The sequence below is a fragment of the Pleurodeles waltl genome, chromosome 8 (genome assembly GCF_031143425.1).
Source record: "Pleurodeles waltl isolate 20211129_DDA chromosome 8, aPleWal1.hap1.20221129, whole genome shotgun sequence".
NCBI lineage: Eukaryota > Metazoa > Chordata > Amphibia > Caudata > Salamandridae > Pleurodeles > Pleurodeles waltl.
In genome coordinates, this window is record NC_090447.1 from 1,516,543,325 (window position 1) to 1,516,569,585 (window position 26,261).

The 26,261-nt window shown below is 42.3% G+C and overlaps 9 non-coding genes across 9 annotated transcripts; all 9 read right to left on the reverse strand.

Annotated features, from left to right (window-relative positions):
- Positions 1-147: 147 nt before the first annotated feature.
- TRNAF-GAA (transfer RNA phenylalanine (anticodon GAA)) lies at positions 148-220 on the reverse strand. Its single transcript has one exon. It is a non-coding gene; the product is annotated as a tRNA-Phe (tRNA).
- A 494-nt stretch (positions 221-714) lies between these two features.
- On the reverse strand, positions 715-787 carry TRNAF-GAA (transfer RNA phenylalanine (anticodon GAA)). The gene has a single exon. It is a non-coding gene; the product is annotated as a tRNA-Phe (tRNA).
- A 2,240-nt stretch (positions 788-3,027) lies between these two features.
- TRNAF-GAA (transfer RNA phenylalanine (anticodon GAA)) lies at positions 3,028-3,100 on the reverse strand. Its single transcript has one exon. It is a non-coding gene; the product is annotated as a tRNA-Phe (tRNA).
- A 2,240-nt stretch (positions 3,101-5,340) lies between these two features.
- TRNAF-GAA (transfer RNA phenylalanine (anticodon GAA)) lies at positions 5,341-5,413 on the reverse strand. The gene has a single exon. It is a non-coding gene; the product is annotated as a tRNA-Phe (tRNA).
- A 494-nt stretch (positions 5,414-5,907) lies between these two features.
- On the reverse strand, positions 5,908-5,980 carry TRNAF-GAA (transfer RNA phenylalanine (anticodon GAA)). The gene has a single exon. It is a non-coding gene; the product is annotated as a tRNA-Phe (tRNA).
- Positions 5,981-17,087: 11,107 nt separating this feature from the next.
- Positions 17,088-17,160, reverse strand: TRNAF-GAA (transfer RNA phenylalanine (anticodon GAA)). The gene has a single exon. It is a non-coding gene; the product is annotated as a tRNA-Phe (tRNA).
- Positions 17,161-22,862: 5,702 nt separating this feature from the next.
- TRNAF-GAA (transfer RNA phenylalanine (anticodon GAA)) lies at positions 22,863-22,935 on the reverse strand. Its single transcript has one exon. It is a non-coding gene; the product is annotated as a tRNA-Phe (tRNA).
- Positions 22,936-24,010: 1,075 nt separating this feature from the next.
- TRNAF-GAA (transfer RNA phenylalanine (anticodon GAA)) lies at positions 24,011-24,083 on the reverse strand. Its single transcript has one exon. It is a non-coding gene; the product is annotated as a tRNA-Phe (tRNA).
- A 1,659-nt stretch (positions 24,084-25,742) lies between these two features.
- On the reverse strand, positions 25,743-25,815 carry TRNAF-GAA (transfer RNA phenylalanine (anticodon GAA)). Its single transcript has one exon. It is a non-coding gene; the product is annotated as a tRNA-Phe (tRNA).
- Positions 25,816-26,261: the final 446 nt, after the last annotated feature.

Consider the following 26,261-nt stretch of genomic DNA (forward strand, 5'->3'; position numbering starts at 1 on the left):
ATTTTGAAAGGAAGATAGAAAACAAGTACTGTCTTGTACTGATGGTATGTCAATTAGGTTGATGAAAGGTTTTATCAATTAAATAAAACGTCACCAGAAGCTGAATCCAAGAACGAAACACGCCTAACAAGCTGTCTTCTGAGTCTTTGCCGAAACCCGGGATTGAACCAGGGACCTTTAGATCTTCAGTCTAACGCTCTCCCAACTGAGCTATTTCGGCCAGTTATTTCACAGCTCCCTCCGTTTTCTTCTTAATCATTGTAGACAAGACATACACCTCCAAATCATTCACTTTGATGGTACAGCTATGTCTTAAACTTCCGGTATCCTTCTGCAGCTAACTGGGTGCATTTACTCATTTACTTTTTTGGTGCGCAACCTAGGTACTTCTTTTATTCCAAACTCTGAATAGGCACACAAATGTGTGGGATGAGTAAGCAAGCTATATCATCTGACAGCTTGGTTCATGGGAAAATAGAAGATGATGCAGCCTAAGCTTTACATTAAAATCAAGATACAAACTGGAAATAATGGAAGTCAAAGCTGAAGGCAACAGAGGTGGAAGCCATTTTGAAAGGAAGATAGAACGCAAGTGCTGTGCTCTACTGATGGTATGTCGATCAGGTTATTGAAAGGTTTCATCTATGAACTAAAATGTCTACTGAAGCTGACTCCAAGAGAGAACTACACCTAATTAGCTAGGTGCTCAGTCCTTGCCGAAACCCGGGATTGAACCAGGGACCTTTAGATCTTCAGTCTAACGCTCTCCCAACTGAGCTATTTCGGCCAGTTGTCAGAGAATACCTTCCTGATGATTCTTAATCATTGTAGGCAACAAGTGGGCATCTGATCAATCACTAGGAGGGTACATCTATGTGTTAAAGTATGCTGTATCCTTCTGCAGCTAACTGGGCACAATTAGTCAATTTATTTTTTATTGCGCAAGCTAGGTATTTCTTTTTTTCTAAACGCTAAATAGGCTAGCAATCTAATACACAGAAATGTGTGGCATGAGGAAGCAAGCTATATCATCTGACACTTTGGTCCAAGGTTAGATGGAAAATGATGCAGGCTACAGTTTACCCTAAAATCGAGATAGAAACGGCAAATAATCGAAGTCAAAGCTGAAGGCAAGAGAGGTGGAATCCATTTTCAAAGGAAGATAGAAAACACGTACTGTCTTGTACTGATGGTATGTCAATTAGGTTGATGAAAGGTTTTATTAATTAAATAAAACGTCACCGGAAGCTGACTCCAAAAAAGAAACTTGCCTGACGAACTAGCTGCTCAGTCTTTGACCAAACCAAGAATTTAACCAGGGACCCTTAGATCTAAAGTTTGACGTCCTCGCAACTGAGCTCTTTCAGCCCGTTTTTTCACAGTGCCTTCCTTATTATTATTAATCATTGTAGACAAGAAATATAAGTCGCAATCATTCACTGTGAGGGTACAGCTATGTGTTACACTTTGCTGTATCCTTCTGTAGCTAACTGGAGGCAATTACTCCTTTACTTTTTTGCTACGCGAGCTAGGTACTTCTTTTTTTCTAAACTCTGAATAGGCTACCACTCTCATAAACAGAAATGTGTGGCATGACCGAGCAAGCTATATCATCTGACAGTTTGGCTCATGGGAAAATGGAAGATGACGCCGCCTACGGTTTACATCAAAATCAAGATAGAAACGGGAAATAATGGAAGTCAAAGCTGAAGGCAAGAGAGGTGGAAGCCATTTTGAAAGGAAGATAGAAAATAAGTGCTCTTTTGTACCGATGGCATGTCGATCAGGTTGATGCAAGTTTTTATCAATGAAATAAAATGTCCCTTGAGATTGACTCCAAGAAAGAAACATGCCTAACAAGCTGAGTGCTTGGTCTTTGGCACAACCCAGGATTGAACCAAGGACCTTTTTTATCTTTAGTCTAACATTATCCTAACTGAGATATTTTAGCCAGGTGTCATGAAAAGCTTTCCGTATCATTTTTAATCATTGTAGACAAGACACAGAAGTCTAAATCATTCACTGTGAGGGTACAGCTATGTCTTAAACTTTGCTGTATCCTTCTCCAGTTAACTGGGTGTAATTAGGGAATTCGTTTTTTATTGTGCAAGCTAGGTATTTCTTTTTTTCTAAACTCTAAATAGGCTAGCAATCTAATGCACAGAAATGTGTGGCATGAGTAAGCAAGCTATTTCATCCGACACTTTGGTTCAAGGGAAGATGGAGACTGATGCAGACTGCGGGTTACCTAAAAATCAAGATAGAAACAGTAAATAATGGAAGTCAAAGCTGAAGGCAAGAGAGGTGGAATCTATTTTGAAAGGAAGATAGAAAACAAGTACTGTCTTGTACTGATGGTATGTCAATTAGGTTGATGAAAGGTTTTATCAATTAAATAAAACGTCACCAGAAGCTGAATCCAAGAAAGAAACACGCCTAAAAAGCTGTCTTCTGAGTCTTTGCCGAAACCCGGGATTGAACCAGGGACCTTTATATCTTCAGTCTAACGCTCTCCCAACTGAGCTATTTCGGCCAGTCATTTGACCGGTCCCTCCGTTTTCTTCTTAATCATTGTAGACAAGACATACACCTCGAAATCATTCACTTTGAGGGTACAGCTATGTCTTAAACTTCCGGTATCCTTCTGCAGCTAACTGGGTGCAATTACTCATTTAATTTTTTGGTGCCCAACCTAGGTACTTCTTTTATTCCAAACTCTGAATAGGCACACAAATGTGTGGGATGAGTAAGCAAGCTATATCATCTGACAGCTTGGTTCATGGGAAAATGGAAGATGACGCAGCCTAAGCTTTACATTAAAATCAAGATAGAAACTGGAAATAATGGAAGTCAAAGCTGAAGGCAACAGAGGTGGAAGCCATTTTGAAAGGAAGATAGAACGCAAGTGCTGTGCTCTACTGATGGTATGTTGATCAGGTTATTAAAAGGTTTCATCTATGAACGAAAATGTCTACTGAAGCTGACTCCAAGAGAGAACTACACCTAATTAGCTAGGTGCTCAGTCCTTGCCAAAACCCGGGATTGAACCAGGGACCTTTAGATCTTCAATCTAACGCTCTCCCAACTGAGCTATTTCGGCCACTTATTTCACAGGTCCCTCCGTATTCTTCTTAATCATTGTAGACAAGACATACACCTCGAAATCATTCACTTTGAGGGTACAGCTATGTCTTAAACTTCCGGTATCCTTCTGCAGCTAACTGGGTGCAATTACTCATTTACTTTTTTGGTGCGCAACCTAGGTACTTCTTTTATTCCAAACTCTGAATAGGCACACAAATGTGTGGGATGAGTAAGCAAGCTATATCATCTGACAGCTTGGTTCATGGGAAAATGTAAGATGATGCAGCCTAAGGTTTACATTAAAATCAAGATAGAAACTGGAAATAATGGAAGTCAAAGCTGAAGGCAAGAGAGGTGGAAGCCATTTTGAAAGGAAGATAGAACGCAAGTGCTGTGCTCTACTGATGGTATGTCGAACAGGTTATTAAAAGGTTTCATCTATGAACTAAAATGTCTACTGAAGCTGACTCCAAGAGAGAACTACACCTAATTAGCTAGGTGCTCAGTCCTTGCCAAAACCCGGGATTGAACCAGAGAGCTTTAGATCTTCAGTTTAACGCTCTCCCAAATGAGCTATTTCGGCCAGTTGTCAGAGAATACCTTCCTGATGATTCTTAATCATTGCAGGCAACAAGTGGGCATCTGATCAATCACTAGGAGGGTACATCTATGTGTTAAAGTATGCTGTATCCTTCTGCAGCTAACTGGGCACAATTAGTCAATTTATTTTTTATTGCGCAAGCTAGGTATTTCTTTTTTTCTAAACGCTAAATAGGCTAGCAATCTAATACACAGAAATGTGTGGCATGAGGAAGCAAGCTATATCATCTGACACTTTGGTCCAAGGTTAGATGGAAAATGATGCAGGCTACAGTTTACCCTAAAATCGAGATAGAAACGGCAAATAATGGAAGTCAAAGCTGAAGGCAAGAGAGGTGGAATCCATTTTCAAAGAAAGATAGAAAACACGTACTGTCTTGTACTGATGGTATGTCAATTAGGTTGATGAAAGGTTTTATTAATTAAATAAAACGTCACCGGAAGCTGACTCCAAAAAAGAAACTTGCCTGACGAACTAGCTGCTCAGTCTTTGACCAAACCAAGGATTTAACCAGGGACCCTTAGATCTAAAGTTTGACGTCCTCGCAACTGAGCTCTTTCAGCCCGTTTTTTCACAGTGCCTTCCTTATTATTGTTAATCATTGTAGACAAGAAATATAAGTCGCAATCATTCACTGTGAGGGTACAGCTATGTGTTACACTTTGCTGTATCCTTCTGTAGCTAACTGGGGGCAATTACTCCTTTACTTTTTTGCTACGCGAGGTAGGTACTTCTTTTTTTCTAAACTCTGAATAGGCTACCACTCTCATAAACAGAAATGTGTGGCATGACCAAGCAAGCTATATCATCTGACAGTTTGGCTCATGGGAAAATGGAAGATGACGCCGGCTACGGTTTACATTAAAATCAAGATAGAAACGGGAAATAATGGAAGTCAAAGCTGAAGGCAAGAGAGGTGGAAGCCATTTTGAAAGGAAGATAGAAAATAAGTTCTCTTTTGTACCGATGGCATGTCGATCAGGTTGATGCAAGTTTTTATCAATGAAATAAAATGTCACTTGAGAGTGACTCCAAGAAAGAAATATGCCTAACAACCTGAGTGCTTGGTCTTTGGCACAACCCAGGATTGAACCAAGGACCTTTTTTATCTTTAGTCTAACATTCTCCCAACTGAGATATTTTAGCCAGGTGTCATGAAAAGCTTTCCGTATCATTTTTAATCATTGTAGACAAGACACAGAAGTCTAAATCATTCACTGTGAGGGTACAGCTATGTCTTAAACTTTGTTGTATCCTTCTCCAGTTAACTGGGTGTAATTAGGGAATTTGTTTTTTATTCTGCAAGCTAGGTATTTCTTTTTTTCTAAACTCTAAATAGGCTAGCAATCTAATGCACAGAAATGTGTGGCATGAGTAAGCAAGCTATTTCATCCGACACTTTGGTTCATGGAAAGATGGAGACTGATGCAGACTGCGGTTTACCTAAAAATCAAGATAGAAACAGTAAATAATGGAAGTCAAAGCTGAAGGCAAGAGAGGTGGAATCCATTTTGAAAGGAAGATAGAAAACAAGTACTGTCTTGTACTGATGGTATGTCAATTAGGTTGATGAAAGGTTTTATCAATTAAATAAAACGTCACCAGAAGCTGAATCCAAGAAAGAAACACGCCTAAAAAGCTGTCTTCTGAGTCTTTGCCGAAACCCGGGATTGAACCAGGGACCTTTAGATCTTCAGTCTAACGCTCTCCCAACTGAGCTATTTCGGCCAGTTATTTCACAGCTCCCTCCGTTTTCTTCTTAATCATTGTAGACAAGACATACACCTCCAAATCATTCACTTTGATGGTACAGCTATGTCTTAAACTTCCGGTATCCTTCTGCAGCTAACTGGGTGCATTTACTCATTTACTTTTTTGGTGCGCAACCTAGGTACTTCTTTTATTCCAAACTCTGCATAGGCACACAAATGTGTGGGATGAGTAAGCAAGCTATATCATCTGACAGCTTGGTTCATGGGAAAATAGAAGATGATGCAGCCTAAGCTTTACATTAAAATCAAGATACAAACTGGAAATAATGGAAGTCAAAGCTGAAGGCAACAGAGGTGGAAGCCATTTTGAAAGGAAGATAGAACGCAAGTGCTGTGCTCTACTGATGGTATGTCGATCAGGTTATTGAAAGGTTTCATCTATGAACTAAAATGTCTACTGAAGCTGACTCCAAGAGAGAACTACACCTAATTAGCTAGGTGCTCAGTCCTTGCCGAAACCCGGGATTGAACCAGGGACCTTTAGATCTTCAGTCTAACGCTCTCCCAACTGAGCTATTTCGGCCAGTTGTCAGAGAATACCTTCCTGATGATTCTTAATCATTGTAGGCAACAAGTGGGCATCTGATCAATCACTAGGAGGGTACATCTATGTGTTAAAGTATGCTGTATCCTTCTGCAGCTAACTGGGCACAATTAGTCAATTTATTTTTGTGAGAAACTGGGGCTGATTGCAGAGGCCCCATAACTTTTTGCCCCCATTTTCCACTTTATGCTGGTGTTTTCCTGACTCTGATGGTGCCCTGGGTACTGCTAACCAGTCCCAGGGCCTGTGCTCTGTGTAAAATGGATATGCAAATTAGGCTAATTATAATTGGCTAAGTTAACCTACCTATAAGTCCCTAGTATATGGTAGGGCATGTAGGTTTAGGGACCACAGCATAGGTGGTGCACACCTAGGTGCATTGCTGAGGTGCCCAGTGTCATTTTAAAAGCAAGCCTGCCTTGCTGGCTGCTTTTAAATTAAAGTTATATGCAAATTCGACTTTGGAATTAAAGGTACTTCCAAAGTCTTAAACTACCTTATTTTTACATATAAGTCACCCCTAAGGTGTGCCCTATGTGCCCCTAGGGCTGGGTGCCATGTAACTATAAGCAGCGACTTTATAAAAATAGATTTATATGCCCTGGTGAGGTAAAAACAGCCAAATTCGTTTTTCCCTCATTGAAGTGAATGGCCTTCATAGGCTAGAATGGGCAGACTTTATTTTAAATTTTAAAGTCTCCTTAAATGTTACATACCAAGAATTTGGTATCAAATTGATTGTTATAATAAATCCCACAACTTCCAGTTGTTGGATTTAATATAACTAGTGCAGGTAAAAAGTTTAGACTTTACCTAAAAAGTTGCCAATTTCAGCTCTGCATTGTTTTTGCTGCTGTGCTCTGATTGGCCAGCCTGCAGCAGCTTCTGCCAGGCTGCTTTAATGAGGTGTGAAGTGGCCTGACTTCACACAAAGGAATGTGCTTGGGGGAGAGAATCTCCCCTCAGCAGATGGGGAAGCAGGAAGGGGGAGGGCTGCCAAACTGGTCTTCAAAGGCAGAGAAGGACATCTGGAGCACCCAGCAACACCCCCACATCCTGCAACCCCAGACAGCTAGGTGCCCCCTTGATTAGATTAGGAGAGGGCAGGAGAGGGGTGTGTTTATGATTTTTAGCCACACCAGTGGGTGGGCTCAGCCAGATCTCTCCTCTAAAAATCAGATTCATCCATTTTGGATTTTTAGAGACTGTTGCCTTCTGGGATGGATTTTTGCCACACTTCCCAGGAAGTGGTCATCACAGGGGGACGACCCTGTCCCTGATTGGAGGACCAGGGCCCCCCTGCTTTTCACCCAGGAGCAAGGATAAAACTGGCAGACCTGCACCCACGCCTCAGATCCCCTCCAGAATTCAACAAGAAAGGAACTAAAGAAGAAGAAGGACTGCCCTGCTGGACCCCTGGCCTGCACCTGGACCCTGCACTCAGAAAGACTGCACCAGCTGCACACTTGGGCTTCACCACAAGAAGGACTTTGCCTGGCTTCCACTGGTTCAAGGAGGGACTCCCTGTTTGCTACAGGTGAAAAATTGCTAACCAGAGTCCCCTGCACCAACTCCTGAAAAAGTGACCAGCTGACCACTGCCCAGTGGCCAAAAAGGAGTTTGCGCCAGGTGCACTCTGGGAGTTGAAGTCCGCACTTCCCAAGGACCATCACAGAACTTCTGGACCCTTGGGGTGAGCTGTGGACCCCAAAAGAACCTTAAAAGAACATCTGGGTGAAGCCCCAGAAGTTTGGAAAAGATTGGAGAAATTTTAGAAAAAAGCTCCATAAAGTGACCGACTCGACGCGGAAATTCTAGCCGGCTTGCCTCAACCGCGACCCGGCCTGACTTCGTGGTTCGTCCCGGTCAAGAAAAACATCCGAAAAAGAGACTAAGTCCGAACGTAAAAAGTTGACCGGGACCTTCCAGCCATCGTATCCGAGAAGGGCTCCACGGACGTCGGATCAAGATCCAGGTTTACCCCGGTCGAAGGATTTTCATCTCGAAAAAACGACTAAGTCCGAAGGTAGAAATCACCACCGAGGAAACCGACTTCGCGTATCCGGACAAGGGCTCCAGGAGGTCGGATCCAACTGGCAGGTTCGTCCCGGTGAAGAAAAACTTCAAAATAAAGACTAAGTCAGAAGGTAACTTTTTAACCGAGGCCTCCCGCGACCTGTAGCCGAGCAGGGCTCCATCGCGGTCGGCCTGAAAGTTTGACTTTGTCCCGGTCCTGGTGCAACCAGATGACCCGATTGGCGCTTTTTGTTTCTATGCGCTAGAAAATAATAATACTTTAAAAATTCATATCTCCGGTTCCCCTGAACCGATTTTAATCGTTTTTGTGTCATTTTAAAGATAAAAATATAAGCTATTTTTATAAATTGGTTTTGGATTTTTAAACTGTTTCCTGTGTTTTATTTAATTACTGTTTTGTGATATTTGAATGCTTTACACTTTGTCTCCTAAGTTAAGCCTTGACGCTCGATGCCAAGCTACCAAGGGTAGAGCTGGGATTAATTTACTGAGACCTAACTGTACTTTTGTGGAGGTTTGTGGCTTGTTGCTAGGTGTAGGTACCTACCTGCCCTACCAATAACCCATTTTCCAACATAATTGGAAGCAGCGACGGGATCCTGTACTTGTGTTCAATATCACGTTACAGTTTTAGATAAAAACAAATTAAAAATCCTTTAAATTGTCCTAGTGCAAAAATTGTTTTTAATTTTTAATTTTAATTTTTTTTAAAAAAATTAATTTGGATTAATTTCAATTATTGAATTTTTGTAATTTTTCTAAATTCCTGTTACCAATTTTTGCAAAAAGTTTTTGTTGACACAAAACTAGGGAACCATGGAGCTTGATCTGGCTAGCCTACCCACACTGACAGTAGTCCAGCTTAGGGGGTTGTGTATTGAGAGGGGGTTGCCTGCAACCACTAATCTCAGGAAGGAAATCCTGATTAAATCCCTGACAGCATGGGCTGAGGCCCAAGAGGTAGAGACAGAGGAAGCTCCAGAGGGGGAAGAAAAAGAGCAAGATGCTAACTCTAACCACTCAGGGGAGGGAAGGCATCAGACCCCAAGTGAGGGAGAGGAGGAACGGTCCTCACTGGACACAGTCACTAGGGGCAGACCCAAAGCTAGTGGTAGGAAGAGGGTCCTTTCAGGAGGAGAGAACCCATCCATCAGGGAAAGAGAGCTGGAAGCCCAGCTAGCCTACATAGCTTTGGAAGCAGAGAAGCTGGCCCTAGAAAAGAAAAAGTGGGCATACAAAGAGAAAAGAGATGGAAGCAGCGATAAAGAAGTTGAGGTGTCCATGGGTGGGGGAGTTTGCCCCAGATTACCCAAGGGGGTAGTTCCTGCTTATATAGAGGGGGATGACATAGATAAGTGGCTAGGGGCCTTTGAGAGGGCACTCCAAATGAGAAGGGTTAAGCCTCAATACTGGGGTTCCCTTTTGTGGGAGTTGGTCCCCAACTCAGGGAGGGATAGGCTTCTGACCTTAAGGGGGGAGGAGGCAGATTCATACCCTAGTATGAAGAGGTGCTTAGTCAAGAAGTTTGGTCTGACCCCAGAGCAATATAGAATGAAGTTCAGGGACACCCAGAAGGTCAGTACCCAGTCTTGGGTTGACTTTGTGGACACCTCACTAAAGGCACTAGAGGGCTGGATTATTGGCAACAAAGTAAATACTTATGAGGGGTTATACAATCTGATCATGAGAGAGCACATCTTGACCAATTGTATCCAAGAAAGGTTACGCCAGCATCTAGTGGACTCTAAGCTGACCAACCCTAGAGAGCTAGGGGAGGCAGCTGATGAGTGGTTGAGAACCAGGGTGGTTGTCAAGTCCCAGGGGGGAGACTCCAAGAAGGGGGGGACAGGTCCCCAAAAACCTAAGGAGGGAGGTGGTAAGCCCACCACAGAGACTCCCTCTGTACCCCAGAACCCTAAGAAGGAGGAGAGTAAATCCCACTCCCACTCTGACATGCAGAGACAGGGAGACCCAGGGTTAAAAAAGCTCTTGGACAGTAGGGCTTGCTTTGACTGTCAGCAGACAGGTCACTTCAGAGGAGATGCAGCCTGTCCAAAGAAGGTGGTTAGCACTGGGCTGTCCAGTGTAGCCATAGAGGAGGATTCCTCAGATGATGAAGTCCTCCTAGCATTGTGCTGGGAGACAGGACCAGATGGTAAGCTGGTGATCCCTGAGGGTGGGAGTAGGCACTTCCACCACATTCAAGTGAATGGGATCCCTACCACTGGCCTGAGAGACACCGGTGCCAGTCACACTATAGTGAGTGACCGGTTAGTGACCCCAGACATGTATGTCCCAGGAAAGACAAAGAAAGTCAGGATAGCCACAGGGGAGGTCACCTCCAAACCTGTAGCCATAGTGCCCCTAGAGAGGGAGGGTATCCTTGACTGGATTAGGGTGGTAGTCAGTGCTGACCTTCCCCTAGATTGTATCCTGGGCAATGACCTCCCAGAGGTGAGTCTGGTCACAGATGGGGTGGTCGCCCAGGGCGCCCCCCCAACCCAAAGTCCTGGGGAGTCAGTCCCTACAGTTAGGAGACAGGGGTCCCCAAGAAAAGGAAAGAAGAAAAGGAAGGGTAGGCCACTCTTAAAGAGAGTTCCAGGGAGCCAAGGGCCTTCTGCCCCAGTAGGGGGGAGCCCAGAGTTGGCACTGGTGAGGCCTCACCTGACCCCAAGGAAGTCCTGAGTAGTCGGGCAGCTGTCCAGATGCAAGGTGTTGCCCCTGCACTGACAGAAGGGAGAGTGGAAGGAGGGTGTCTGCCACAGGAGGTGGTAGCCCCCCACTCTAGACAGCAAGAGGGGTGCCAGGACCCCAAAGATGCCCCTAAAGCAGCTCAGCCACCTGTCAGTGGAGAGCTTAGGGTGTGGTTCTGGGTACTGACAGCTGTCAGTAGCCTCTGCTGGGTGCTAGCCTTCCTGGCAGCACTGTACTTGGCCTGGGAGGCAGACCCCAAGGCCAATAGCAAAGTAGGCCCCCTGACCCTGTTGGTCATGGTGGGGTTGCTCAAGTGTTGGGTGACCTCTTTGGGTAAGCTAGGTGTTGCCCTAGCAAAGTTAGGAGTAGGGGAGGTGGGCACCTCACTACCCAAGTTGGCAGAGAGAGAGGAGGAAGACCCCCCTAGAGGGAAGTTTCAGTTTGAGTTGGGTCCTTTTACTGTTGGGATGGCTTCACTACCCAGAGGGAGTGACCCTGACAGGAGGATATAAGGCAGAGTAGGCCCTGCAAAGGGACAGCCAGTTTTCTTCACTGTCTTCCTCGCCTAACAAGCCAGGAAGACTCTCCCAGGGTTGGGCTGAGTCTCCTGGGCGTGTGGGCTGGGGGGGGGTTGTGTGAGAAACTGGGGCTGATTGCAGAGGCCCCATAACTTTTTGCCCCCATTTTCCACTTTATGCTGGTGTTTTCCTGACTCTGATGGTGCCCTGGGTACTGCTAACCAGTCCCAGGGCCTGTGCTCTGTGTAAAATGGATATGCAAATTAGGCTAATTATAATTGGCTAAGTTAACCTACCTATAAGTCCCTAGTATATGGTAGGGCATGTAGGTTTAGGGACCACAGCATAGGTGGTGCACACCTAGGTGCATTGCTGAGGTGCCCAGTGTCATTTTAAAAGCAAGCCTGCCTTGCTGGCTGCTTTTAAATTAAAGTTATATGCAAATTCGACTTTGGAATTAAAGGTACTTCCAAAGTCTTAAACTACCTTATTTTTACATATAAGTCACCCCTAAGGTGTGCCCTATGTGCCCCTAGGGCTGGGTGCCATGTAACTATAAGCAGCGACTTTATAAAAATAGATTTATATGCCCTGGTGAGGTAAAAACAGCCAAATTCGTTTTTCCCTCATTGAAGTGAATGGCCTTCATAGGCTAGAATGGGCAGACTTTATTTTAAATTTTAAAGTCTCCTTAAATGTTACATACCAAGAATTTGGTATCAAATTGATTGTTATAATAAATCCCACAACTTCCGGTTGTTGGATTTAATATAACTAGTGCAGGTAAAAAGTTTAGACTTTACCTAAAAAGTTGCCAATTTCAGCTCTGCATTGTTTTTGCTGCTGTGCTCTGATTGGCCAGCCTGCAGCAGCTTCTGCCAGGCTGCTTTAATGAGGTGTGAAGTGGCCTGACTTCACACAAAGGAATGTGCTTGGGGGAGAGAATCTCCCCTCAGCAGATGGGGAAGCAGGAAGGGGGAGGGCTGCCAAACTGGTCTTCAAAGGCAGAGAAGGACATCTGGAGCACCCAGCAACACCCCCACATCCTGCAACCCCAGACAGCTAGGTGCCCCCTTGATTAGATTAGGAGAGGGCAGGAGAGGGGTGTGTTTATGATTTTTAGCCACACCAGTGGGTGGGCTCAGCCAGATCTCTCCTCTAAAAATCAGATTCATCCATTTTGGATTTTTAGAGACTGTTGCCTTCTGGGATGGATTTTTGCCACACTTCCCAGGAAGTGGTCATCACAGGGGGACGACCCTGTCCCTGATTGGAGGACCAGGGCCCCCCTGCTTTTCACCCAGGAGCAAGGATAAAACTGGCAGACCTGCACCCACGCCTCAGATCCCCTCCAGAATTCAACAAGAAAGGAACTAAAGAAGAAGAAGGACTGCCCTGCTGGACCCCTGGCCTGCACCTGGACCCTGCACTCAGAAAGACTGCACCAGCTGCACACTTGGGCTTCACCACAAGAAGGACTTTGCCTGGCTTCCACTGGTTCAAGGAGGGACTCCCTGTTTGCTACAGGTGAAAAATTGCTAACCAGAGTCCCCTGCACCAACTCCTGAAAAAGTGACCAGCTGACCACTGCCCAGTGGCCAAAAAGGAGTTTGCGCCAGGTGCACTCTGGGAGTTGAAGTCCGCACTTCCCAAGGACCATCACAGAACTTCTGGACCCTTGGGGTGAGCTGTGGACCCCAAAAGAACCTTAAAAGAACATCTGGGTGAAGCCCCAGAAGTTTGGAAAAGATTGGAGAAATTTTAGAAAAAAGCTCCATAAAGTGACCGACTCGACGCGGAAATTCTAGCCGGCTTGCCTCAACCGCGACCCGGCCTGACTTCGTGGTTCGTCCCGGTCAAGAAAAACATCCGAAAAAGAGACTAAGTCCGAACGTAAAAAGTTGACCGGGACCTTCCAGCCATCGTATCCGAGAAGGGCTCCACGGACGTCGGATCAAGATCCAGGTTTACCCCGGTCGAAGGATTTTCATCTCGAAAAAACGACTAAGTCCGAAGGTAGAAATCACCACCGAGGAAACCGACTTCGCGTATCCGGACAAGGGCTCCAGGAGGTCGGATCCAACTGGCAGGTTCGTCCCGGTGAAGAAAAACTTCAAAATAAAGACTAAGTCAGAAGGTAACTTTTTAACCGAGGCCTCCCGCGACCTGTAGCCGAGCAGGGCTCCATCGCGGTCGGCCTGAAAGTTTGACTTTGTCCCGGTCCTGGTGCAACCAGATGACCCGATTGGCGCTTTTTGTTTCTATGCGCTAGAAAATAATAATACTTTAAAAATTCATATCTCCGGTTCCCCTGAACCGATTTTAATCGTTTTTGTGTCATTTTAAAGATAAAAATATAAGCTATTTTTATAAATTGGTTTTGGATTTTTAAACTGTTTCCTGTGTTTTATTTAATTACTGTTTTGTGATATTTGAATGCTTTACACTTTGTCTCCTAAGTTAAGCCTTGACGCTCGATGCCAAGCTACCAAGGGTAGAGCTGGGATTAATTTACTGAGACCTAACTGTACTTTTGTGGAGGTTTGTGGCTTGTTGCTAGGTGTAGGTACCTACCTGCCCTACCAATAACCCATTTTCCAACAATTTTTTATTGCGCAAGCTAGGTATTTCTTTTTTTCTAAACGCTAAATAGGCTAGCAATCTAATACACAGAAATGTGTGGCATGAGGAAGCAAGCTATATCATCTGACACTTTGGTCCAAGGTTAGATGGAAAATGATGCAGGCTACAGTTTACCCTAAAATCGAGATAGAAACGGCAAATAATCGAAGTCAAAGCTGAAGGCAAGAGAGGTGGAAACCATTTTCAAAGGAAGATAGAAAACACGTACTGTCTTGTACTGATGGTATGTCATTTAGGTTGATGAAAGGTTTTATCAATTAAATAAAACGTCACCAGAAGCTGAATCCAAGAAAGAAACACGCCTAACAAGCTGCCTTCTGAGTCTTTGTCGAAACCCGGGATTGAACCAGGGACCTTTAGATCTTCAGTCTAACACTCTCCCAACTGAGCTATTTCGGCCAGTTATTTCACAGGTCCCTCCGTTTTCTTCTTAATCATTGTAGACAAGACATACACCTCGAAATCATTCACTTTGAGGGTACAGCTATGTCTTAAACTTCCGGTATCCTTCTGCAGCTAACTGGGTGCATTTACTCATTTACTTTTTTGGTGCGCAACCTAGGTACTTCTTTTATTCCAAACTCTGAATAGGCACACAAATGTGTGGGATGAGTAAGCAAGCTATATCATCTGACAGCTTGGTTCATGGGAAAATAGAAGATGATGCAGCCTAAGCTTTACATTAAAATCAAGATAGAAACTGGAAATAATGGAAGTCAAAGCTGAAGGCAAGAGAGGTGGAAGCCATTTTGAAAGGAAGATAGAACGCAAGTGCTGTGCTCTACTGATGGTATGTCGATCAGGTTATTGAAAGGTTTCATCTATGAACTAAAATGTCTACTGAAGCTGACTCCAAGAGAGAACTACACCTAATTAGCTAGGTGCTCACTCCTTGCCAAAACCCGGGATTGAACCAGGGACCTTTAGATCTTCAGTCTAACGCTCTCCCAACTGAGCTATTTCAGCCAGTTGTCAAAGAATACCTTCCTGATGATTCTTAATCATTGTAGGCAACAAGTGGGCATCTGATCAATCACTAGGAGGGTACATCTATGTGTTAAAGTATGCAGTATCCTTCTGCAGCTAACTGGGCACAATTAGTCAATTCATTTTTTATTGCGCAAGCTAGGTATTTCTTTTTTTCTAAACGCTAAATAGGCTAGCAATCTAATACACAGAAATGTGTGGCATGAGGAAGCAAGCTATATCATCTGACACTTTGGTCCAAGGTTAGATGGAAAATGATGCAGGCTACAGTTTACCCTAAAATCGAGATAGAAACGGGAAATAATGGAAGTCAAAGCTGAAGGCAAGAGAGGTGGAATCCATTTTCAAAGGAAGATAGAAAACACGTACTGTCTTGTACTGATGGTATGTCAATTAGGTTGATGAAAGGTTTTATTAATTAAATAAAACGTCACCGGAAGCTGACTCCAAAAAAGAAACTTGCCTGACGAACTAGCTGCTCAGTCTTTGACCAAACCAAGAAATTAACCAGGGACCCTTAGATCTAAAGTTTGACGTCCTCGCAACTGAGCTCTTTCAGCCCGTTTTTTCACAGTGCCTTCCTTATTATTATTAATCATTGTAGACAAGAAAGATAAGTCGCAATCATTCACTGTGAGGGTACAGCTATGTGTTACACTTTGCTGTATCCTTCTGTAGCTAACTGGGGGCAATTACTCCTTTACTTTTTTGCTACGCGAGCTAGGTACTTCTTTTTTTCTAAACTCTGAATAGGCTACCACTCTCATAAACAGAAATGTGTGGCATGACTAAGCAAGCTATATCATCTGACAGTTTGGCTCATGGGAAAATGGAAGATGACGCCGCCTACGGTTTACATCAAAATCAAGATAGAAACGGGAAATAATGGAAGTCAAAGCTGAAGGCAAGAGAGGTGGAAGCCATTTTGAAAGGAAGATAGAAAATAAGTGCTCTTTTGTACCGATGGCATGTCGATCAGGTTGATGCAAGTTTTTATCAATGAAATAAAATGTCACTTGAGAGTGACTCCAAGAAAGAAACATGCCTAACAAGCTGAGTGCTTGGTCTTTGGCACAACCCAGGATTGAACCAAGGACCTTTTTTATCTTTAGTCTAACATTCTCCCAACTGAGATATTTAAACCAGGTGTCATGAAAAGCTTTCCGTATCATTTTTAATCATTGTAGACAAGACACAGAAGTCTAAATCCTTCACTGTGAGGGTACAGCTATGTCTTAAACTTTGCTGTATCCTTCTCCAGTTAACTGGGTGTAATTAGGGAATTCGTTTTTTATTGTGCAAGCTAGGTATTTCTTTTTTTCTAAACTCTAAATAGGCTAGCAATCTAATGCACAGAAATGTGTGGCATGAGTAAGCAAGCTATTTCATCCGACACTTTGGTTCAAGGGAAGATGGAGACTGATGCAGACTGCGGGTTACCTAAAAATCAAGACAGAAACAGTAAATAATGGAAGTCAAAGCTGAAGGCAAGAGAGGTGGAATCCATTTTGAAAGGAAGATAGAAAACAAGTACTGTCTTGTACTGATGGTATGTCAATTAGGTTGATGAAAGATTTTATCAATTAAATAAAACGTCACCAGAAGCTGAATCCAAGAAAGAAACACGCCTAACAAGCTGTCTTCTGAGTCTTTGCCGAAACCCGGGACCTTTAGATCTTCAGTCTAACGCTCTCCCAACTGAGCTATTTCGGCCACTTATTGCGCAGGTCCCTCCGTATTTTTCTTAATCATTGTAGACAAGACATACACCCCGAAATCATTCACTTTGAGGGTACAGCTATGTCTTAAACTTCCGGTATCCTTCTGCAGCTAACTGGGTGCAATTACTCATTTAATTTTTTGGTGCGCAACCTAGGTACTTCTTTTATTCCAAACTCTGAATAGGCACACAAATGTGTGGGATGAGTAAGCAAGCTATATCATCTGACAGCTTGGTTCATGGGAAAATGGAAGATGATGCAGCCTAAGCTTTACATTAAAATCAAGATAGAAACTGGAAATAATGGAAGTCAAAGCTGAAGGCAACAGAGGTGGAAGCCATTTTGAAAGGAAGATAGAACGCAAGTGCTGTGCTCTACTGATGGTATGTTGATCAGGTTATTAAAAGGTTTCATCTATGAACTAAAATGTCTACTGAAGCTGACTCCAAGAGAGAACTACACCTAATTAGCTAGGTGCTCAGTCCTTGCCAAAACCCGGGATTGAACCAGGGACCTTTAGATCTTCAATCTAACGCTCTCCCAACTGAGCTATTTCGGCCACTTATTTCACATGTCCCTCCGTATTCTTCTTAATCATTGTAGACAAGACATACACCTCGAAATCATTCACTTTGAGGGTACAGCTATGTCTTAAACTTCCGGTATCCTTCTGCAGCTAACTGGGTGCAATTACTCATTTAATTTTTTGGTGCGCAACCTAGGTACTTCTTTTATTCCAAACTCTGAATAGGCACACAAATGTGTGGGATGAGTAAGCAAGCTATATCATCTGACAGCTTGGTTCATGGGAAAATGTAAGATGATGCAGCCTAAGGTTTACATTAAAATCAAGATAGAAACTGGAAATAATGGAAGTCAAAGCTGAAGGCAAGAGAGGTGGAAGCCATTTTGAAAGGAAGATAGAACGCAAGTGCTGTGCTCTACTGATGGTATGTCGAACAGGTTATTAAAAGGTTTCATCTATGAACTAAAATGTCTACTGAAGCTGACTCCAAGAGAGAACTACACCTAATTAGCTAGGTGCTCAGTCCTTGCCAAATCCCGGGATGGAACCAGAGATCTTTAGATCTTCAGTTTAACGCTCTCCCAAATGAGCTATTTCGGCCAGTTGTCAGAGAATACCTTCCTGATGATTCTTAATCATTGCAGGCAACAAGTGGGCATCTGATCAATCACTAGGAGGGTACATCTATGTGTTAAAGTATGCTGTATCCTTCTGCAGCTAACTGGGCACAATTAGTCAATTTATTTTTTATTGCGCAAGCTAGGTATTTCTTTTTTTCTAAACGCTAAATAGGCTAGCAATCTAATACACAGAAATGTGTGGCATGAGGAAGCAAGCTATATCATCTGACACTTTGGTCCAAGGTTAGATGGAAAATGATGCAGGCTACAGTTTACCCTAAAATCGAGATAGAAACGGCAAATAATGGAAGTCAAAGCTGAAGGCAAGAGAGGTGGAATCCATTTTCAAAGAAAGATAGAAAACACGTACTGTCTTGTACTGATGGTATGTCAATTAGGTTGATGAAAGGTTTTATTAATTAAATAAAACGTCACCGGAAGCTGACTCCAAAAAAGAAACTTGCCTGACGAACTAGCTGCTCAGTCTTTGACCAAACCAAGGATTTAACCAGGGACCCTTAGATCTAAAGTTTGACGTCCTCGCAACTGAGCTCTTTCAGCCCGTTTTTTCACAGTGCCTTCCTTATTATTGTTAATCATTGTAGACAAGAAATATAAGTCGCAATCATTCACTGTGAGGGTACAGCTATGTGTTACACTTTGCTGTATCCTTCTGTAGCTAACTGGGCGCAATTACTCCTTTACTTTTTTGCTACGCGAGCTAGGTACTTCTTTTTTTCTAAACTCTGAATAGGCTACCACTCTCATAAACAGAAATGTGTGGCATGACCAAGCAAGCTATATCATCTGACAGTTTGGCTCATGGGAAAATGGAAGATGACGCCGGCTAGGGTTTACATTAAAATCAAGATAGAAACGGGAAATAATGGAAGTCAAAGCTGAAGGCAAGAGAGGTGGAAGCCATTTTGAAAGGAAGATAGAAAATAAGTTCTCTTTTGTACCGATGGCATGTCGATCAGGTTGATGCAAGTTTTTATCAATGAAATAAAATGTCACTTGAGAGTGACTCCAAGAAAGAAACATGCCTAACAAGCTTAGTGCTTGGTCTTTGGCACAACCCAGGATTGAACCAAGGACCTTTTTTATCTTTAGTCTAACATTATCCTAACTGAGATATTTTAGCCAGGTGTCATGAAAAGCTTTCCGTATCATTTTTAATCATTGTAGACAAGACACAGAAGTCTAAATCATTCACTGTGAGGGTACAGCTATGTCTTAAACTTTGTTGTATCCTTCTCCAGTTAACTGGGTGTAATTAGGGAATTTGTTTTTTATTCTGCAAGCTAGGTATTTCTTTTTTTCTAAACTCTAAATAGGCTAGCAATCTAATGCACAGAAATGTGTGGCATGAGTAAGCAAGCTATTTCATCCGACACTTTGGTTCAAGGGAAGATGGAGACTGATGCAGACTGCGGGTTACCTAAAAATCAAGATAGAAACAGTAAATAATGGAAGTCAAAGCTGAAGGCAAGAGAGGTGGAATCCATTTTGAAAGGAAGATAGAAAACAAGTACTGTCTTGTACTGATGGTATGTCAATTAGGTTGATGAAAGGTTTTATCAATTAAATAAAACGTCACCAGAAGCTGAATCCAAGAAAGAAACACGCCTAAAAAGCTGTCTTCTGAGTCTTTGCCAAAACCCGGGATAGAACCAGGGACCTTTAGATCTTCAGTCTAACGCTCTCCCAACTGAGCTATTTCGGCCACTTATTTCACAGGTCCCTCCGTATTCTTCTTAATCATTGTAGACAAGACATACACCTCCAAATCATTCACTTTGATGGTACAGCTATGTCTTAACCTTCCGGTATCCTTCTGCAGCTAACTGGGTGCATTTACTCATTTACTTTTTTGGTGCGCAACCTAGGTACTTCTTTTATTCCAAACTCTGAATAGGCACACAAATGTGTGGGATGAGTAAGCAAGCTATATCATCTGACAGCTTGGTTCATGGGAAAATAGAAGATGATGCAGCCTAAGCTTTACATTAAAATCAAGATAGAAACTGGAAATAATGGAAGTCAAAGCTGAAGGCAAGAGAGGTGGAAGCCATTTTGAAAGGAAGATAGAACGCAAGTGCTGTGCTCTACTGATGGTATGTCGATCAGGTTATTGAAAGGTTTCATCTATGAACTAAAATGTCTACTGAAGCTGACTCCAAGAGAGAACTACACCTAATTAGCTAGGTGCTCAGTCCTTGCCGAAACCCGCGATTGAACCAGGGACCTTTAGATCTTCAGTCTAACGCTCTCCCAACTGAGCTATTTCGGCCAGTTGTCAGAGAATACCTTCCTGATGATTCTTAATCATTGTAGGCAACAAGTGGGCATCTGATCAATCACTAGGAGGGTACATCTATGTGTTAAAGTATGCTGTATCCTTCTGCAGCTAACTGGGCACAATTAGTCAATTTATTTTTTATTGCGCAAGCTAGGTATTTCTTTTTTTCTAAACGCTAAATAGGCTAGCAATCTAATACACAGAAATGTGTGGCATGAGGAAGCAAGCTATATCATCTGACACTTTGGTCCAAGGTTAGATGGAAAATGATGCAGGCTACAGTTTACCCTAAAATCGAGATAGAAACGGCAAATAATCGAAGTCAAAGCTGAAGGCAAGAGAGGTGGAAACCATTTTCAAAGGAAGATAGAAAACACGTACTGTCTTGTACTGATGGTATGTCAATTAGGTTGATGAAAGGTTTTATCAATTAAATAAAACGTCACCAGAAGCTGAATCCAAGAAAGAAACACGCCTAACAAGCTGCCTTCTGAGTCTTTGTCGAAACCCGGGATTGAACCAGGGACCTTTAGATCTTCAGTCTAACACTCTCCCAACTGAGCTATTTCGGCCAGTTATTTCACAGGTCCCTCCGTTTTCTTCTTAATCATTGTAGACAAGACATACACCTCGAAATCATTCACTTTGAGGGTACAGCTATGTCTTAAACTTCCGGTATCCTTCTGCAGCTAACTGGGTGCATTTACTCATTTACTTTTTTGGTGCGCAACCTAGGTACTTCTTTTATTCCAAACTCTGAATAGGCACACAAATGTGTGGGATGAGTAAGCAAGCTATATCATCTGACAGCTTGGTTCATGGGAAAATAGAAGATGATGCAGCCTAAGCTTTACATTAAAATCAAGATAGAAACTGGAAATAATGGAAGTCAAAGCTGAAGGCAAGAGAGGTGGAAGCCATTTTCAAAGGAAGATAGAACGCAAGTGCTGTGCTCTACTGATGGTATGTCGATCAGGTTATTGAAAGGTTTCATCTATGAACTAAAATGTCTACTGAAGCTGACTCCAAGAGAGAACTACACCTAATTAGCTAGGTGCTCACTCCTTGCCAAAACCCGGGATTGAACCAGAGACCTTTAGATCTTCAGTCTAACGCTCTCCCAACTGAGCTATTTCGGCCAGTTGTCAAAGAATACCTTCCTGATGATTCTTAATCATTGTAGGCAACAAGTGGGCATCTGATCAATCACTAGGAGGGTACATCTATGTGTTAAAGTATGTTGTATCCTTCTGCAGCTAACTGGGCACAATTAGTCAATTTATTTTTTATTGCGCAAGCTAGGTATTTCTTTTTTTCTAAACGCTAAATAGGCTAGCAATCTAATACACAGAAATGTGTGGCATGAGGAAGCAAGCTATATCATCTGACACTTTGGTCCAAGGTTAGATGGAAAATGATGCAGGCTACAGTTTACCCTAAAATCGAGATAGAAACGGGAAATAATGGAAGTCAAAGCTGAAGGCAAGAGAGGTGGAATCCATTTTCAAAGGAAGATAGAAAACACGTACTGTCTTGTACTGATGGTATGTCAATTAGGTTGATGAAAGGTTTTATTAATTAAATAAAACGTCACCGGAAGCTGACTCCAAAAAAGAAACTTGCCTGACGAACTAGCTGCTCAGTCTTTGACCAAACCAAGAATTTAACCAGGGACCCTTAGATCTAAAGTTTGACGTCCTCGCAACTGAGCTCTTTCAGCCCGTTTTTTCACAGTGCCTTCCTTATTATTATTAATCATTGTAGACAAGAAATATAAGTCGCAATCATTCACTGTGAGGGTACAGCTATGTGTTACACTTTGCTGTATCCTTCTGTAGCTAACTGGGGGCAATTACTCCTTTACTTTTTTGCTACGCGAGCTAGGTACTTCTTTTTTTCTAAACTCTGAATAGGCTACCACTCTCATAAACAGAAATGTGTGGCATGACTAAGCAAGCTATATCATCTGACAGTTTGGCTCATGGGAAAATGGAAGATGACGCCGCCTACGGTTTACATCAAAATCAAGATACAAACGGGAAATAATGGAAGTCAAAGCTGAAGGCAAGAGAGGTGGAAGCCATTTTGAAAGGAAGATAGAAAATAAGTGCTTTTTTGTACCGATGGCATGTCGATCAGGTTGATGCAAGTTTTTATCAATGAAATAAAATGTCCCTTGAGAGTGACTCCAAGAAAGAAACATGCCTAACAAGCTGAGTGCTTGGTCTTTGGCACAACCCAGGATTGAACCAAGGACCTTTTTTTATCTTTAGTCTAACATTCTCCCAACTGAGATATTTAAACCAGGTGTCATGAAAAGCTTTCCGTATCATTTTTAATCATTGTAGACAAGACACAGAAGTCTAAATCATTCACTGTGAGGGTACAGCTATGTCTTAAACTTTGCTGTATCCTTCTCCAGTTAACTGGGTGTAATTAGGGAATTTGTTTTTTATTGTGCAAGCTAGGTATTTCTTTTTTTCTAAACTCTAAATAGGCTAGCAATCTAATGCACAGAAATGTGTGGCATGAGTAAGCAAGCTATTTCATCCGACACTTTGGTTCAAGGGAAGATGGAGACTGATGCAGACTGCGGGTTACCTAAAAATCAAGACAGAAACAGTAAATAATGGAAGTCAAAGCTGAAGGCAAGAGAGGTGGAATCCATTTTGAAAGGAAGATAGAAAACAAGTACTGTCTTGTACTGATGGTATGTCAATTAGGTTGATGAAAGGTTTTATCAATTAAATAAAACGTCACCAGAAGCTGAATCCAAGAAAGAAACACGCCTAAAAAGCTGTCTTCTGAGTCTTTGCCGAAACCCGGGATTGAACCAGGGACCTTTAGATCTTCAGTCTAACGCTCTCCCAACTGAGCTATTTCGGCCAGTCATTTGACCGGTCCCTCCGTTTTCTTCTTAATCATTGTAGACAAGACATACACCTCGAAATCATTCACTTTGAGGGTACAGCTATGTCTTAAACTTCCGGTATCCTTCTGCAGCTAACTGGGTGCAATTACTCATTTAATTTTTTGGTGCGCAACCTAGGTACTTCTTTTATTCCAAACTCTGAATAGGCACACAAATGTGTGGGATGAGTAAGCAAGCTATATCATCTGACAGCTTGGTTCATGGGAAAATGGAAGATGATGCAGCCTAAGCTTTACATTAAAATCAAGATAGAAACTGGAAATAATGGAAGTCAAAGCTGAAGGCAAGAGAGGTGGAAGCCATTTTGAAAGGAAGATAGAACGCAAGTGCTGTGCTCTACTGATGGTATGTCGATCAGGTTATTAAAAGGTTTCATCTATGAACTAAAATGTCTACTGAAGCTGACTCCAAGAGAGAACTACACCTAATTAGCTAGGTGCTCAGTCCTTGCCGAAACCCGCGATTGAACCAAGGACCTTTAGATCTTCAGTCTAACGCTCTCCCAACTGAGCTATTTCGGCCAGTTGTCAGAGAATACCTTCCTGATGATTCTTAATCATTGTAGGCAACAAGTGGGCATCTGATCAATCACTAGGAGGGTACATCTATGTGTTAAAGTATGCTGTATCCTTCTGCAGCTAACTGGGCACAATTAGTCAATTTATTTTTTATTGCGCAAGCTAGGTATTTCTTTTTTTCTAAACGCTAAATAGGCTAGCAATCTAATACACAGAAATGTGTGGCATGAGGAAGCAAGCTATATCATCTGACACTTTGGTCCAAGGTTAGATGGAAAATGATGCAGGCTACAGTTTACCCTAAAATCAAGACAGAAACAGTAAATAATGGAAGTCAAAGCTGAAGGCAAGAGAGGTGGAATCCATTTTGAAAGGAAGATAGAAAACAAGTACTGTCTTGTACTGATGGTATGTCAATTAGGTTGATGAAAGATTTTATCAATTAAATAAAATGTCACCAGAAGCTGAATCCAAGAAAGAAACACGCCTAACAAGCTGCCTTCTGAGTCTTTGCCGAAACCCGGGATTGAACCAGGGACCTTTAGATCTTCAGTCTAACGCTCTCCCAACTGAGCTATTTCGGCCACTTATTGCGCAGGTCCCTCCGTATTTTTCTTAATCATTGTAGACAAGACATACACCCCGAAATCATTCACTTTGAGGGTACAGCTATGTCTTAAACTTCCGGTATCCTTCTGCAGCTAACTGGGTGCAATTACTCATTTACTTTTTTGGTGCGCAACCTAGGTACTTCTTTTATTCCAAACTCTGAATAGGCACACAAATGTGTGGGATGAGTAAGCAAGCTATATCATCTGACAGCTTGGTTCATGGGAAAATGGAAGATGATGCAGCCTAAGCTTTAAATTAAAATCAAGATAGAAACTGGAAATAATGGAAGTCAAAGCTGAAGGCAAGAGAGGTGGAATCCATTTTCAAAGAAAGATAGAAAACACGTACTGTCTTGTACTGATGGTATGTCAATTAGGTTGATGAAAGGTTTTATTAATTAAATAAAACGTCACCGGAAGCTGACTCCAAAAAAGAAACTTGCCTGACGAACTAGCTGCTCAGTCTTTGACCAAACCAAGGATTTAACCAGGGACCCTTAGATCTAAAGTTTGACGTCCTCGCAACTGAGCTCTTTCAGCCCGTTTTTTCACAGTGCCTTCCTTATTATTGTTAATCATTGTAGACAAGAAATATAAGTCGCAATCATTCACTGTGAGAGTACAGCTATGTGTTACACTTTGCTGTATCCTTCTGTAGCTAACTGGGGGCAATTACTCCTTTACTTTTTTGCTACGCGAGGTAGGTACTTCTTTTTTTCTAAACTCTGAATAGGCTACCACTCTCATAAACAGAAATGTGTGGCATGACCAAGCAAGCTATATCATCTGACAGTTTGGCTCATGGGAAAATGGAAGATGACGCCGGCTAGGGTTTACATTAAAATCAAGATAGAAACGGGAAATAATGGAAGTCAAAGCTGAAGGCAAGAGAGGTGGAAGCCATTTTGAAAGGAAGATAGAAAATAAGTTCTCTTTTGTACCGATGGCATGTCGATCAGGTTGATGCAAGTTTTTATCAATGAAATAAAATGTCCCTTGAGAGTGACTCCAAGAAAGAAACATGCCTAACAAGCTGAGTGCTTGGTCTTTGGCACAACCCAGGATTGAACCAAGGACCTTTTTTATCTTTAGTCTAACATTATCCTAACTGAGATATTTTAGCCAGGTGTCATGAAAAGCTTTCCGTATCATTTTTAATCATTGTAGACAAGACACAGAAGTCTAAATCATTCACTGTGAGGGTACAGCTATGTCTTAAACTTTGTTGTATCCTTCTCCAGTTAACTGGGTGTAATTAGGGAATTTGTTTTTTATTCTGCAAGCTAGGTATTTCTTTTTTTCTAAACTCTAAATAGGCTAGCAATCTAATGCACAGAAATGTGTGGCATGAGTAAGCAAGCTATTTCATCCGACACTTTGGTTCAAGGGAAGATGGAGACTGATGCAGACTGCGGGTTACCTAAAAATCAAGATAGAAACAGTAAATAATGGAAGTCAAAGCTGAAGGCAAGAGAGGTGGAATCCATTTTGAAAGGAAGATAGAAAACAAGTACTGTCTTGTACTGATGGTATGTCAATTAGGTTGATGAAAGGTTTTATCAATTAAATAAAACGTCACCAGAAGCTGAATCCAAGAAAGAAACACGCCTAAAAAGCTGTCTTCTGAGTCTTTGCCGAAACCCGGGATTGAACCAGGGACCTTTAGATCTTCAGTCTAACGCTCTCCCAACTGAGCTATTTCGGCCAGTTATTTCACAGCTCCCTCCGTTTTCTTCTTAATCATTGTAGACAAGACATACACCTCGAAATCATTCACTTTGATGGTACAGCTATGTCTTAAACTTCCGGTATCCTTCTGCAGCTAACTGGGTGCATTTACTCATTTACTTTTTTGGTGCGCAACCTAGGTACTTCTTTTATTCCAAACTCTGAATAGGCACACAAATGTGTGGGATGAGTAAGCAAGCTATATCATCTGACAGCTTGGTTCATGGGAAAATAGAAGATGATGCAGCCTAAGCTTTACATTAAAATCAAGATACAAACTGGAAATAATGGAAGTCAAAGCTGAAGGCAACAGAGGTGGAAGCCATTTTGAAAGGAAGATAGAACGCAAGTGCTGTGCTCTACTGATGGTATGTCGATCAGGTTATTGAAAGGTTTCATCTATGAACTAAAATGTCTACTGAA